Consider the following 13,061-nt stretch of genomic DNA (forward strand, 5'->3'; position numbering starts at 1 on the left):
AAGAAAGAAAGAGAGAGAAAGAAGAAAGAAGGAAGAAAGAAAGAAGAAAGAAGGAAGAAAGAAAGAAAAAAAGAACGAGAAAGAAAGAAAGAAAAAGGAAGGGAGGGAGGGAGGAAGGAAGGAAGGAAGGAAGGAAGGGAGAGGGAGTGAGGGAGGGAAGATTGAGAAGTAGGGAGAGCTACCCTTCCATGCGAGTCAGCTAGGCTTGGGTTGCTCCCCCAGGGAAAGGTCCATACTTGTCCTGCCTTTCTCTCTTCCTAACCAGACCTAACCGGTAAGCAGCTCTTCTCATTTTTCTGGTGAGAAAACTAAGTCCCACAGGAGAAAGTGGAGCATGTACACCGACCAAGGGAAGGAGGTAGGAGGAAGGGGCTGACACTTCCCACACAGACCTCTGGCTCTTCCAGTCCGTCCTGCTGACTTTCACCGCAGCCCAGGCGCTCCCCATAGCTACCTAGCTTTGTCTTGGGAAACACTTGGGAAACACTTGGGAAACACTTGGGAAACACTCCCAGAGTGCTCTTGTAGAACTCAGCAGAAGCTCTTCATGGAACATCACTCGGACGAAGGCCAATAGTCGCCTTCATTGGAAGTTAAAAATACCAACGGTCATTTATAAACACGTTCTTCACTCAACATAGCAGATGTTAGTTTGCAAACACAGCCTTTTAAAGACAGACAAGGCCAGATTACTCCTCCCCCAACTCCAAAAAGCGGGTAAAATTATTTTAAACCAAGTTATTTCTGCCCATTACCTGTCTGATTTGTTGGTTCACTTGCTTATATGTTATCTATCCCCCAAGGAGTATTTTTGTGGCTTGCAGAAATGTGCACAGTAAAACAGGATTTTTTTAAATTTTATTTTTATTTTTATTTTTTTTAGAAAAGAGAGAGAACATCATCACAATGAAGAAAGCCTGGTGCAGTAAATTAAGGTGGTGCCAGGGATGACTTGCGTATATACAACGTTTGCCATGGAGTCCTGTGCTCTTTGCAGAGGTGAGATTCAGGTTTGACTCTGAACTTCTCAGCAGCTGAAACCAAAGTAGGCAATGGCATCAATAACAAGAGCCACACAATCATTAGAATAAAAAAATCCCAGCTATCTGGAGAAACAGAAACTTTCCAGGAACTTCTGTTCTTATCACTCCCAGGAGGCCCTTGTGTGATATAAAAGGGACAATACCTTCAAAATCACTCCTGCAATAAAAACAATAGGTGGTTTCAAGAGGTTCATTCTGATTGTGTCTCTCAAAGGAGTAACCAAGATGTAAAGGTAATTAAGGAATCTCCAGGAATGGCCAGGAGAGTGCCGTCAGGGTACATAGCTCCCAGACAACCAGACATTGCTGAAAGACAATGTTTTAGGTCATCAAATGGATTGCAAACAGTGCAATACTCCCTGGCTATTATTTTCCACAGCAATACCTTTGACAAGAAGTACCTCACTTTGCCTCAGGGACTTGTCTATGAAACGCTGTGCCAACTCCTTACCTAGATTGCGTCCCTGGGTCTTGCAAGCCTTAAATTCAGCTTTTGTGAGCTAGTTCCTTTCTTGCACATTGTATTGGCCCAGGCTCCTGCATAGTCTGTGAGGCAAACCCCCTGAACCGCATAGTTGTCTTGGAACTGGCAGTCTTGCAATGCTTTGATCATACTGTCAACTAAGATATTAAAAGACACTGCTCAGAGAAGGCTCAGCCTCTCTGTCTCTTGACAAAGAGATTTGTGCCAAGGTCAAGTCTACTTTCTCTAGTAGGCCCTAAATTGCTTTGTTATCTTCCCAGCCGTGGAAGTGATAAGATTTGGAACCAGAGCAGATATGTTTACAGGAGTGGAAAACCATAGCAATTTTTTTTTCTGCCACCTTCATTAACGTGAACAAAAACGTTTTCATGCAAAATTCAGAACAGAAACCATTTTTTTTGTTTTCTAATTTTGTTTAATCAGCGTTTTGTAGATCAGTAGTCATTAAGAAAAGTTCAATGTGAGGCCAGACTTGGGCATTTTGTTCTGCCCTGCACACTTGCTGTTTTGAAGGGCCTGATCCTACATCGCCTATGGGGCTCTGAGTGGTTGGGGGAGAATGACCAGACACCACCCATTACCGGGAGGATCTGAAGCAAAAGGTTCTCTAGGCGCCGGGCACAATCAAAGCGGAACATCTTCTTGAAAGGACCCTGATCTTAAAAAGCTTGGCTGGAGAAGACTGATCAACAGGTATTAATTTGTCTTTGGGCCTTCCGAGGGTTGAAATGAGGGTCTTAAAGGGGCCATTGCCTCTTCTACAACAGATACTGGGTTGAATCAAAGAGCATATAACTGGCTACCAGCAAATGCGATGGCTCCCGTCCCGCCCCTCACAAGGGGCATGGGAATCGCATTCTTGGTTCCACTTGGCCCCCTTAAAGCAGCACTTTCACATGGGACCCACCTTTTGTGCTTTGGGTGGTCAGGAGCAGGTTGTGCAAAGGGGTCTGTACATGACTTTCCTCAGCTCTCTGCATGGGCCCATCACGTAGACATTTTTATTGTGGTGACTTCACAAAATCACCAAGTTTGAAGAAAAAACACTTATAGTTTGAGCAAATGAAAATTCTGGCACATTAAAAAATTCCTCTGTAGGCGCAAGCTTCAATATACAGGCATCCCTTGAAGATATTGAGGGTTCAGTTCCAGACCACCACAACAAGGCAAATATCACACTAAAGCCAGTCACATGAATCTTTTGGTTTCCCAGCACACATGAAAATTATGTTTACACTATACTGTAGTCTATTAAGTGTGCAGTAACATTATGTCTGAAAAACCAGGCTGGGCCCAGTTGCTTACACCTGTAATCCTAATACTGTGGGAGACCAAAGTGGGAGAATCACTTGAGCCCAGGAGTTTGAGGCTGCTGTGAGCTATGATTGTGGTTCTGTACTCCAGCCTGGATGAGAGTGAGATGCCCTGTCTACAAAAGATACAAAAAGTTAGCTGGGTGTGGTGGTGCACACCTGTAGTCCTAGCTACTCAGGAGGCTGAGACACGAGGATCGCTTGAGCCCAGGAGTTCAAGGCTGCAGTGAGCTATGATCATGCCACTGCCTTCCAGCCTGGGCAACAGAGCAAGACCCCATCTCTAAAAAAAAAAAGTACATATCTTAAAAATATTTTATTGTTAAGATGCTAATGATCATCTGAGCCTTCAGTGAGTTGTAATCTTTGCAGGTGGAGGGTCTTGCTTTGTGTTGATAGCTGCTGACTGATCAGGGTGGTGGCTGCTACAAGCTGGGGAGGCTGTGGCAACTTTTAAAAATAAAACAACAATGAAGTTTGCCAGATCAATTGACTCTTCCTTTCATGACGGATTTCTCTGTGGCATGCGATGCTGTTTGATAGCATTTTACCCACAGTAGAACTTCTTTCAAAATTGGAGTCAATCCTCTCAAACTCTGTCATTGTTTTATCAACTAAGTTTATGTCATATTTCAAATCCTTTGTTGTTATTTCAACAATGTTCACACCATCTTCACCAGAATTAGATTCTATTCCAAGAAACCACTTTTTTTGCTCAACCATAAGAAGCAACTTCTGATCTGTTCAAATTTTATCATGAGATTTTAGCAGTTCAGTCACATTTTCAGGCTTTTAATTCTGGTTCTCTTGCTGTTTCCTCCACGTCTGCAGTGACTTCCTCTTTTGAAGTCTTAAATCCCTCAAAGCCATCCACGTGGGTTGGAATCAACTTCTTCCAAACTCTTGTTCATGTTGCTATTTTGACCTCCTTCCACAGATGTCCTCAATGGCATCTAGAAAGGTGAATCCTTTCTAGAGGTTTTCAATTTACTTTGCCCAGGTCCATCAGAGGAATTACTCTCTATGGCAGCTATACTCTTACAAAATGTCTTTCTTAAATAACAAGACTTGAAAGTTGAAATTACTCCTTGATCCATGGGTGCAGAATGGATGTTGTGTTGACAGTCATTAAAACAATATGAACCTCCTTGTATATCTCCATCAGAGCTCCTGAGTGACCAGTTGCATTGTCAATGAGCAGTAAAAAATATTTTGAAAGAATCTTTTTTATTATTCTGAGCAGTATGTCTCAACAGTGGGCTGAAAACATTTAGTAAACCATGCTGTAAGCAGATGTGCTGCCATCCAGGCTTTGTTGTTCTATTTATACAGCACAGGCAGAGTAGATTTCACATAATTCTTCAGAGCCCCAGGATTTTTGAAATAGTAAAAGAACATTGGCTTGTCTCCAGCTGCATTAGCCCCTAACAAGAGAGTCAGCCAGTCCTTGGAAGTTTTGAAGGCAGGCATTGATTTCTCTCTAGCTATGAAAATCGTGAATGGCATCTTCTTCCAAGAGAAGACTGTTTCATCTATAACACAATTCTGTAGTTTAGTGTAGCCACCTTCGTCAATTACCTTAGCTAGGTCTTCTGGGTACTTTGCTGCAGCTTCTACAGCACTTGCTGCTTCACCTTGCACTTTTATGTTCTGGAGGAAATTCCTTTCCTTAAACCTCAGGAACCAAACTCGGCTAACTTCAAACTTTTCTTCTGCAATTTCCTTACCTCTCTCAGGCTTCATAAAATTAAAGAGAGTTAGGGGTTGCTCTGGATTAGGCTTTGGTTTAAGGGAATATTGTGGCTGGTTTGATCATCTCTCCAGACCACTCCAGCTTTCTCCTTATCAACAATAAGACCATTTTGTTTTCTTATCATTCATATGTTCACTGGAGCAGCACTTTTAATTTCCTTCAGAACTTTTCCTTTGTATTTACAACTTAGCTGTTTGGCCAAGAGGCCTAGCTTTTGGCTCATCACGCCTTCCTCACTAAGCTTCATTTTTAGCTTTTGATTTGGAGTGAGAGACATGCAACTCTCCTGAATCTTTCACTCAAACACTTTTTAGGCCATTATAGGATATTACTTGGACGAATTTCTTTTTCTCTTCTTCTTTTTCTTTTCTTTCATTTTTATTTTTATTTTATTTTACTTTTTATACAGGGTCTGGCTTTGTCCCTCAGGCTGGAGTGCAGTGGTGCTATCATAGCTCACTGCAGCCTTGAACTCCTGGGCTCAAGTGATCCTCCTGCCCCAGCCTCCTGTGAAGCTGGGACTACAGGTGTGCACTACCATGCCTGGCTAATTAAAAAAAAAACTTTGGCTGGGTGCCGTGACTCACACCTGTAACCCCAGCACTTTGAGAGGCTGAGGTGGGCGGATCACTTGAGGTCAGGAGTTCAAGACGAGCCTGGCCAACATGGTGATATCCCGTCTCTACTAAAAATAAAATTAAAAAAAAATAGCTGGATGTGGTGGTGCATGCCTGTAATCCCAGGAGACTGGGAGACTGAGGCAGGGGAATTGCCTGAACCTGGGAAGCGGAGGTTGCAGTGAGCCAAGATCACACCACTATACTCCAGCCTAGGTGATAGAGCGAGACTCCGTAAAAAAATTTTTTTTTTTTTTGTAGAGACGGGGGTCTCACTATGTCACCCAGGCTGGTCTTAAACTCCTGGGCTCAAGTGATTTCCCCCACCTCAGCCTCTCAAAGTGCTGGGATTATAGGTGAGAGCCACTAATTGGCCTAATTTCAGTGTTGTTTTGTCTCAGATAATAAGGAGGCCTGGTGAGGGGGGAGAAGGATGGGAAATGGCAAGTTGGTAAAGCAGTTAGAAAATAAACAACATTTATCGATTAAGTTTGCCATCTTGTATAGGTGTGGTTCATGGTGCCCCCCAAAAATCACAAGACAGATTGTAAGAATTAGCAAAATGTGACACGAAGACACAAAGTGACTACATGCTGTTGAAAAAATGGCGCCAACAGACTTGCTCAATCCAGCTTGCCAAACCTGCGATTTGTAAAAAACACATTATCTCCAAAGTGCAATAAAAAAGGCATGCCTATATGTAAACTGTTACAACTCTGGTGAATTTGCTTGATAAAAAAGTGTACTTTTTAAGCATTCTATACCACTGTAGTAAACAATAATGTATAGTTGCAAATAGCTAGAAGGAGAATGTTGAATGAATAATCCCAACACAAAGAAATAATAGGGTAAGATAATTAGCCTAATCTGATCACAATGCATTGTATATATCAAAATATCACTATGTACCCCATAAATATGTACAATTATTATATGTTGATTTTAAAAAGTTTACTTTCGATATGTGAATTTAATTTCCTAAGAAATTCTGACACTTGCTGTTCAACCCACAAGCTCCCCTGTTACAAAAACCTTCTAGTGATTTCTATTGTGGTTGTCTTGTCCATCCTTCTTCCTACTGCTCTGCATCCCATTCCTTGAGCCTGGCACTTCTCAAGGCTTATAGAGAGAAGCCTCACACCTTGCAGCCCATATGGGTTGGATTATATTGCCTGAGTTGAATTAAATAAGTGATAGAACATTCTTGGAGGTTTTGTATATGTGTGCTTGCCTAGCTGAGGGATGGGTCACCTTTTCCTTCTCAGAACGTAGTAAATACCTAGATCCCTCTAGGATGGAAGATGGCGAGGTAGAGAGAACTATACGAGGCCGCCTGCCCAGCTTGTAGATGGGCCCACCTTCCAGTGCAGGGTAATGTGTATGAATGGGCTGTGCAGGTCCCCAGAACTGGAGGAGCTGAATGAGGGGATGGAGGCTGCGAAACCTACATAAGACAGAACAGAACTACCCACCCAGGGAAGGAGAGGGCAGCCTCAGCCCCTGGGCTTTGAGGGAGGCAGCAGCTCCTGTCATTTCAGAGCATTTTCTTCATTCACCCCTTCCTGTGGGTAGGAAAAAGAGTTACCTAGTAGACTTGATCTCAAGTCAGTAATATGTCATGCTAAACCTAGGGACTTCCAGATTGGGTGGCAAAGATTGTTCTGGACACTTCTTCGCATGCTACTTCCATCCAATGAGGCCAGTCTGACTTCAGAAATCCATACCCTTTGCTTTTTGTTAACACAAATATTTCCTTAACCCGAATCCTCTGCTTAACGGCTGTGATTAGGCTTGCCTTTTAAAAAAACCTTTATGTTTTGAGCTCATTGAGATTCACATGCAATTATGGGATTCCACATGCTTTTCACCCAGTTTTGTCCAATGGTAACATCTTGCATAATTATAGAACAATATCACAACCAGAAAATGGATATTGGTACAATTGATCCATCTTAGATTTTACCAGTTTTTCATGCACTCATCTGTGTGTGTGTGTGTGTATGTGTGTGTATGTGTGTGAGTGTCTGTGTTTTATTGTATGCAGTGTTGTCACATGTGTAGGTTCAGGTGACCACGATCACAGTCAAGATACCAAACAGTTCCATCACAAGTGTCCCTCTTGGGTTGGTTTTTGTTGTTGTTGTTGTTGTTTTGTTTTGAGACAGAGTCTCACTCTGTTGCCCAGGCTTGTCTCTAACTCCTGACCTCAAGTGATCCACCAGCCCTAGCCTCTCAAAGTGCTGGGATTATAGTCCTGAGCCACTGCGCCTGGCCTCTTGTTGCTTTTTTGTAACTTTATCTACATCCTCCCTCCACTCTTACCCCTGGCAACCACTCATCTTTTCCCCATTTCTATAATTTTGTCATTTTAAGAATGTTACATGAATAGAATCACACAGTATATAATCTTTTGTGATTGGCTTTTTTCCACTCAGCATAATTCCCTGCAGAAGTTGTGTGTATCAACAATAATTCCTTTCTTTTTATTGCTGAGTAGTATACCACATGGTATCGACGTACCACAGTTTGACCATTCATCTACTGAAGGAAATCTGGATTGTTTCCAGTTTGGAGGTACAAATTATGCTGCTACAAGCATTCCTGTGTAGGATTTTGTGTGAATATATGTATTTATTTCAGTGTAATAAGTGCTCAAGAGTGCATTTGCTGGGTTGTGCAGTAGTTGCGTGTTTAGTTTTTCCAGAAACTACCAAACTATTTTCCATAGTGGCTGTACCATTTTACATTTCCACCAGCAATGTATGTGTGATCTAGTTAACTGCATCCTCATCAGCATTTGGTGTTGACCCTGTTTTTTATGTTAGCTTTTCTGTAGTTGTGTAGCAATATTGCAATGTGATTTTCATTTGCATTTCCCCAGTGGCTAATAATGTTGAACATCTTTTCATGTGTTTATTGACCATCTGTATATCTTCTTCAGTGAAATATCTCTTCATATCTTTTGCTCATTTTTCTAATTAGATTGACATTTTCTTGTTGACTTTTGAAAGTTATATATTCTGGATATTAGTCCTCCGTCAGATACATGATTTGCACATCTTCTCACAGTCTATAGCTTGTCTTTCTATCTTATTTTTTTCCAGCATTTTTTCTATTTTTATTTTTATTTTTTGAGATGGAGTCTTGCTCTGTTGCCCAGGCTGGAGTGCAGTGGTGCAATCTTGGCTCACTGCAAACTCAGCCTTCTGGGTTCAAGTGATTCTCCCACCTCAGCCTCCTGGGTATCTGGAATTACAGGAACCCGCCACTATGCCTAGATAATTTTTGTATTTTTAGTGGAAATGGGGTTTTGCCATGTTGGCCAGGCTGGTCTTGAACTCCTGACCTCAGGTGATCCTCCTGCCTTAGCCTCCCAAAGTGCTGGGATTACAGGCGTAAGCCACCGTGCCCAGCCTGCATTTTTTCTTTTTTTTTAAATTTTAGATTCAGGGGTACATGTGCAGTTTTGTTACCTGGCCAGATTGTGTTAAGCTGAGGTTTAGGGTGTGAATGATCCTATCACCCTGGTACTGAGTATAGTACCCAATAGTTAGTTTTTCATCCCTTGCCCCGCTTCCTCCCTTCCCTGTCTAGTAATCTCCAGTTTCTATTATTGTCATCTTTATGCCCATGAGTACCCCATGTTTGGCTCCCACTTATAAGTGAGAATATGTGGTATTTGGTTTTCTGTTTCTGCACTAATTCACCTAGGATAATGGCCCCCAGCTGAATCCATGTTGTTGTAAATGACATGATTGAGTAAGCACATCCTGCATTCCTACGCAAAGAGTTCAATTGCAATATATCCTACAACAATAAAGAAAAATGAGCAAAATTATGCTAAGTAAACTAAATAAGAAGGCTTACCATGAACTGGGAAACTATTGAAACCAAGCTGATATGTGGTTGCTAGCTGATTCCAATAGAGGCTCAGAATTAGAATATTGATCCAGAGTTTTACATTACTCATCCCTCCCTCTTGTTTCTTCTGAGCAGCAGCCAGAGATCACTGGTTGGTTCACAGGAATAAGCAGAGTTAGTCTCAATTGCAGAAATAAACCTAAAAACAACTGATGAGACTAGAATCTAATAGGTTCTTGAAACAATTTTTTTCTCTCTACTTTCCCATTTTTACTAAAGACAAATCATAACAGGACTGATTTGTTTGCAAAAATAAGCTATCCCCAAAAGTATATTACACACCAAATTTCTCTCATAATATGAAGCAATTTCTGAAATCCCCAAAAGTCAAAACCATCAGATAATGCAATGCAAAATAGAGCAGAGCCTTAGACTTTGAGAGGGATCTATCTGCTTTCCATTCCTAGGGTTCCATGAGAAAAACAGAGATTTCCCCCAAAATGAGGTCTATGGAGCTTCCTCTGTTTTTCCGAAGGAGATCCAGCTGTTACAGCTTGAATATCCACTTTTAATTAAACTGACTTTTAACCATAGCACTCTAAAAAAAAATTCTTTTAAATCTCTTATTACCTGACTTTATCCAAGCCAAACGGCCAATATTTCTGGGTTTTGAACTTTACCAAAGGTAACCTCCTAGGTGCTCAGAAAAGGAAAATTCCAGACAGTTTGTGGATGGGAAGAGAATCAACAAATGGTAAAGGTCACACAGATATCAAACCAGAAAGAACTCATCCCCTAAGCCAGGAATTGAACCCTGGACTCAGGCTGTCATTGTGAAAAGACAAAGCCTTAGTCACTAAGCTACAGCGTTGGGCAGTTTCCATTGCTCTTCCTAGAAGAAGTCTAGAGCTTGCAAAGGCTTTTAACTGCTCAAGATAATTTTTAGGGCTAACTATGACATGAACTCCATGTTTCTTGTCCGCTGGATGATGGAGACCAAGAGAAAATACCACCCTGTGGTTAAAAGGTCAAGCTCCCAAGGACATGAAACAAGACGAGAGGGAACCTTCATCCAGCTTTTTCTGTTTCAGGGACCTGCAGCAAAGTTTGTTACTGAGGTCCTAAGCCCATGTTCTATCCTAAGGTACTCCTCTTTATGACAGAGCGATACAGAAAGACAAATTTATAGCACAAAGTACACCAGGTTTGCTATAGTCGCCACTCCACTCAGCACCCAAAATGGAACTGGCAAGGCTCAAACTTGCTTCTGGATGGACCCTGTCAGCTTTCATCCAACCTCTGACCAAGAGTTTCAACATGATGTTTCTGGGCAAGATGATCGCCCTGAATAACAGAAAAGATAAGAAAGAGAAAGGAGAGAAAGGAAGAAAAGCATTGCCGGTAGCAGGGTGGGTAGGCGAAGAGGTCAGAGAGGCCAGAAAAAGACCCATTGTAGCGACACTGAATCAAAAGTTTAGGTGGCCACTTGTCAGTTGTGAAGGGATCTTTTCCAGCAGCTCCATCAGCTCTCAAGTTTCCCCTTTTGGGGAGGAAAAGACTCTTATGTCTCGTGATCCTGTACATGTCTAATCCTGTTACGCACAGCCATCAGCAAAGAGTGCAAGGCAAATTAATCCAAAGAGAATAATGGTTAACATCCTGTAATGCCAAATCCATTTTTAGCCAAGTGGGACTTTACTGACAGGGGCCTCTAACCCCCTAAATCTTAGGAAGAACTCTAACCTTCCTAAGTTGGGTCTCAAACCCAAGTCCGGTCAAGCATCCTTACCTTTTATTAAGAGGGTCCTTTAACCCACACTGTCTTAGGACTGAGACTCTAAACTCCTCTAAGTTGGGCCTCTAACCCAATCCCATCTTTACCCGGGTAAAATGTACCCCAACACTTACCCAAAGTTGGCCCGTTGGTGCTGCAGTCTATTTCCTTAGGGTCAGGGGTCTCTTCAGTATTGTCCCTTCATGGTCACCAGGAAGATGTTACCAGAAAAGGGTCCCAATCCAGACCCTACAAGAAGGTTCTTGGATCTCACACAAGAAAGAATTACAGTTGAATCCGTAAAGTGAAAGTGAGTTTATTAAGAAAGTAAGGGAATAAAGAATGGCTACTCCATAGGCAGAGCAGCAGCATGGGCTGTTCCACTGTTGATACTTATGGTTATTTCTTGATTATATGTTAAACAAAGGGTGGATTATTCACGAGTTTTCCAGGAAAGGGGTGGGCAATTCCTGGAACTGAGGGTTCCTCCCCCTTTTAGACCATATAGTGTAACTTCCTGACATTGCCATGGCACTTGTAAACTGTCATGGCACTGGTGGGAGTGTCTTTTAGCATGCTAATGCATTATAATTAGCGTATAATGAGCAGTGAGGACGGCCAGAGGTCACTTTCATCACCATCTTGGTTTTGGTGGGTTTAGGCTGACCTCTTTACCTGGTGCTATTTTATCAGCAAGGCCTTTGTGACCTATATCTTGTGCCGACCTTCTATCTCATCCTGTGACTTAGAATGCCTAACCTCCTGGAAATGCAGCCCAGTAGGTCTCAGCCTTATTTTACCCAGTTCTTATTCGAGATGGAGTTGCTCTGGTTCAAACATCTCTGACAGAAAGACTATGTTAGGAAAGGGAATGGAAAAAATTGATCTGCATACTTGCCACTAGGTGAAGTAACAATGTTGGGCTGTCATGTGATTCTGCAGAGTGAGGGTGGTGAGGAGTAAAACAGTGTTCAGGTGGGTGTTTGGGGAAGTTGGCAGCTGGTGATTAGATTTCTGGGAAGACGTGGTCTCCCTTCAGGTAGCCTCACAGACTACAGCAGTACCAACACCTCTTGTAGGGCACCCTAACTTCTCCAGGACATGACCAAACTTGGCATTTCATAGAACAGAAATACCAGGCCTGCCTCAAGTACTCTCCTTACTGCATTTGCCCCTCTTCAGCTTCCCTGTGAAGCTGGAATGTAACTACTTAAGTACTCAAGAGGCCTTCCACAAGAAACACAAAAGCTTTGCATTCCAGCTCTTGGTTCTTTGCCACATGACTGTCTCTAAGAATTTCTATGTTATTTTTGGAATGGAAAAACCAGACACAGTATGGCTTCTTCGAAAAGACAAGGTGATTGCTCTCCAGATGGTTTTCAGAAAATAAACACTCTAATGCTTCTGTTCAACAGGCATTTAAAATTCAAGAAGAATGAGGGCATGAGGAAAGAACTGTTTGGACACAGTTAATTCTCTGTATGTGCCTTATATTAGTGGTTGTAGTGGAATTTGGAGGAGAATATAATCAAACACATTAGCACTTATGTGGAAGGAGCAAACAATGAGATGGGCGATATGGCCCACTTTGAGATCTTTTGTTTAAAACAACAACAAAAAAAGAGCCACCTGGCTACTTTTTTAGCTCTGGAATTTTCCCCAGGTGGGCTATTAACATGACAGAGTGGAGGAAGGGAATATCTAGCTGGTGATGGTTTATTTTCTGTCTTCTTTATAGATCATTTCGGTGGTGCCTGTAACATATATTAAGCCATGCACTTCTTTTACAGCTTTTTAACATGATCTTCACACATACTTTCCTGACTGAATGGTGCCCCACCCTCACCAAAATATGTGTTCACATCTGAATCCCTAAAACCTGTGAATGTAACCTTATTTGGAAAAGGATCTTTGCAGAGGTAATTAAGTTAAGATTCTTGAGATAAGATCATCCTGGATTACGTGTGTGGACCATAAATCCAACAGGTGTCCTTACAAGAGATAGAAGAGAAGACACAGGCACACAGAGGAGAAGGTCACGTGGAGATAAAGGCAGAGATTGGAGTGATGCAGCTACAAGCCGAGGAACACCTAGCGCCACCAGAAGCTGGAAGAGGCAAGAATGGGTTCACCCCTACAGCCTTGGGAGGGAGCATGGCCTCGCCAACACCTTGATTTCATACTTCTGGCCTACAGAACTGTGAGAAAATATATTT

At 42.1% G+C, this 13,061-nt stretch overlaps 1 long non-coding RNA gene across 1 annotated transcript; it reads right to left on the reverse strand.

The window, feature by feature from the left end:
• Positions 1-842: 842 nt before the first annotated feature.
• On the reverse strand, positions 843-1,647 carry LOC129524617 (uncharacterized). The gene is made up of 2 exons (XR_008668478.2): positions 1,495-1,647; positions 843-1,034 (listed from the first exon to the last, which is right to left on the reverse strand). It is a non-coding gene; the product is annotated as an uncharacterized lncRNA (long non-coding RNA).
• Between the last annotated feature and the right edge of the window lie 11,414 nt (positions 1,648-13,061).

The sequence above is a fragment of the Gorilla gorilla genome, chromosome 13 (genome assembly GCF_029281585.2).
Source record: "Gorilla gorilla gorilla isolate KB3781 chromosome 13, NHGRI_mGorGor1-v2.1_pri, whole genome shotgun sequence".
Taxonomy (NCBI): Eukaryota; Metazoa; Chordata; class Mammalia; order Primates; family Hominidae; genus Gorilla; species Gorilla gorilla.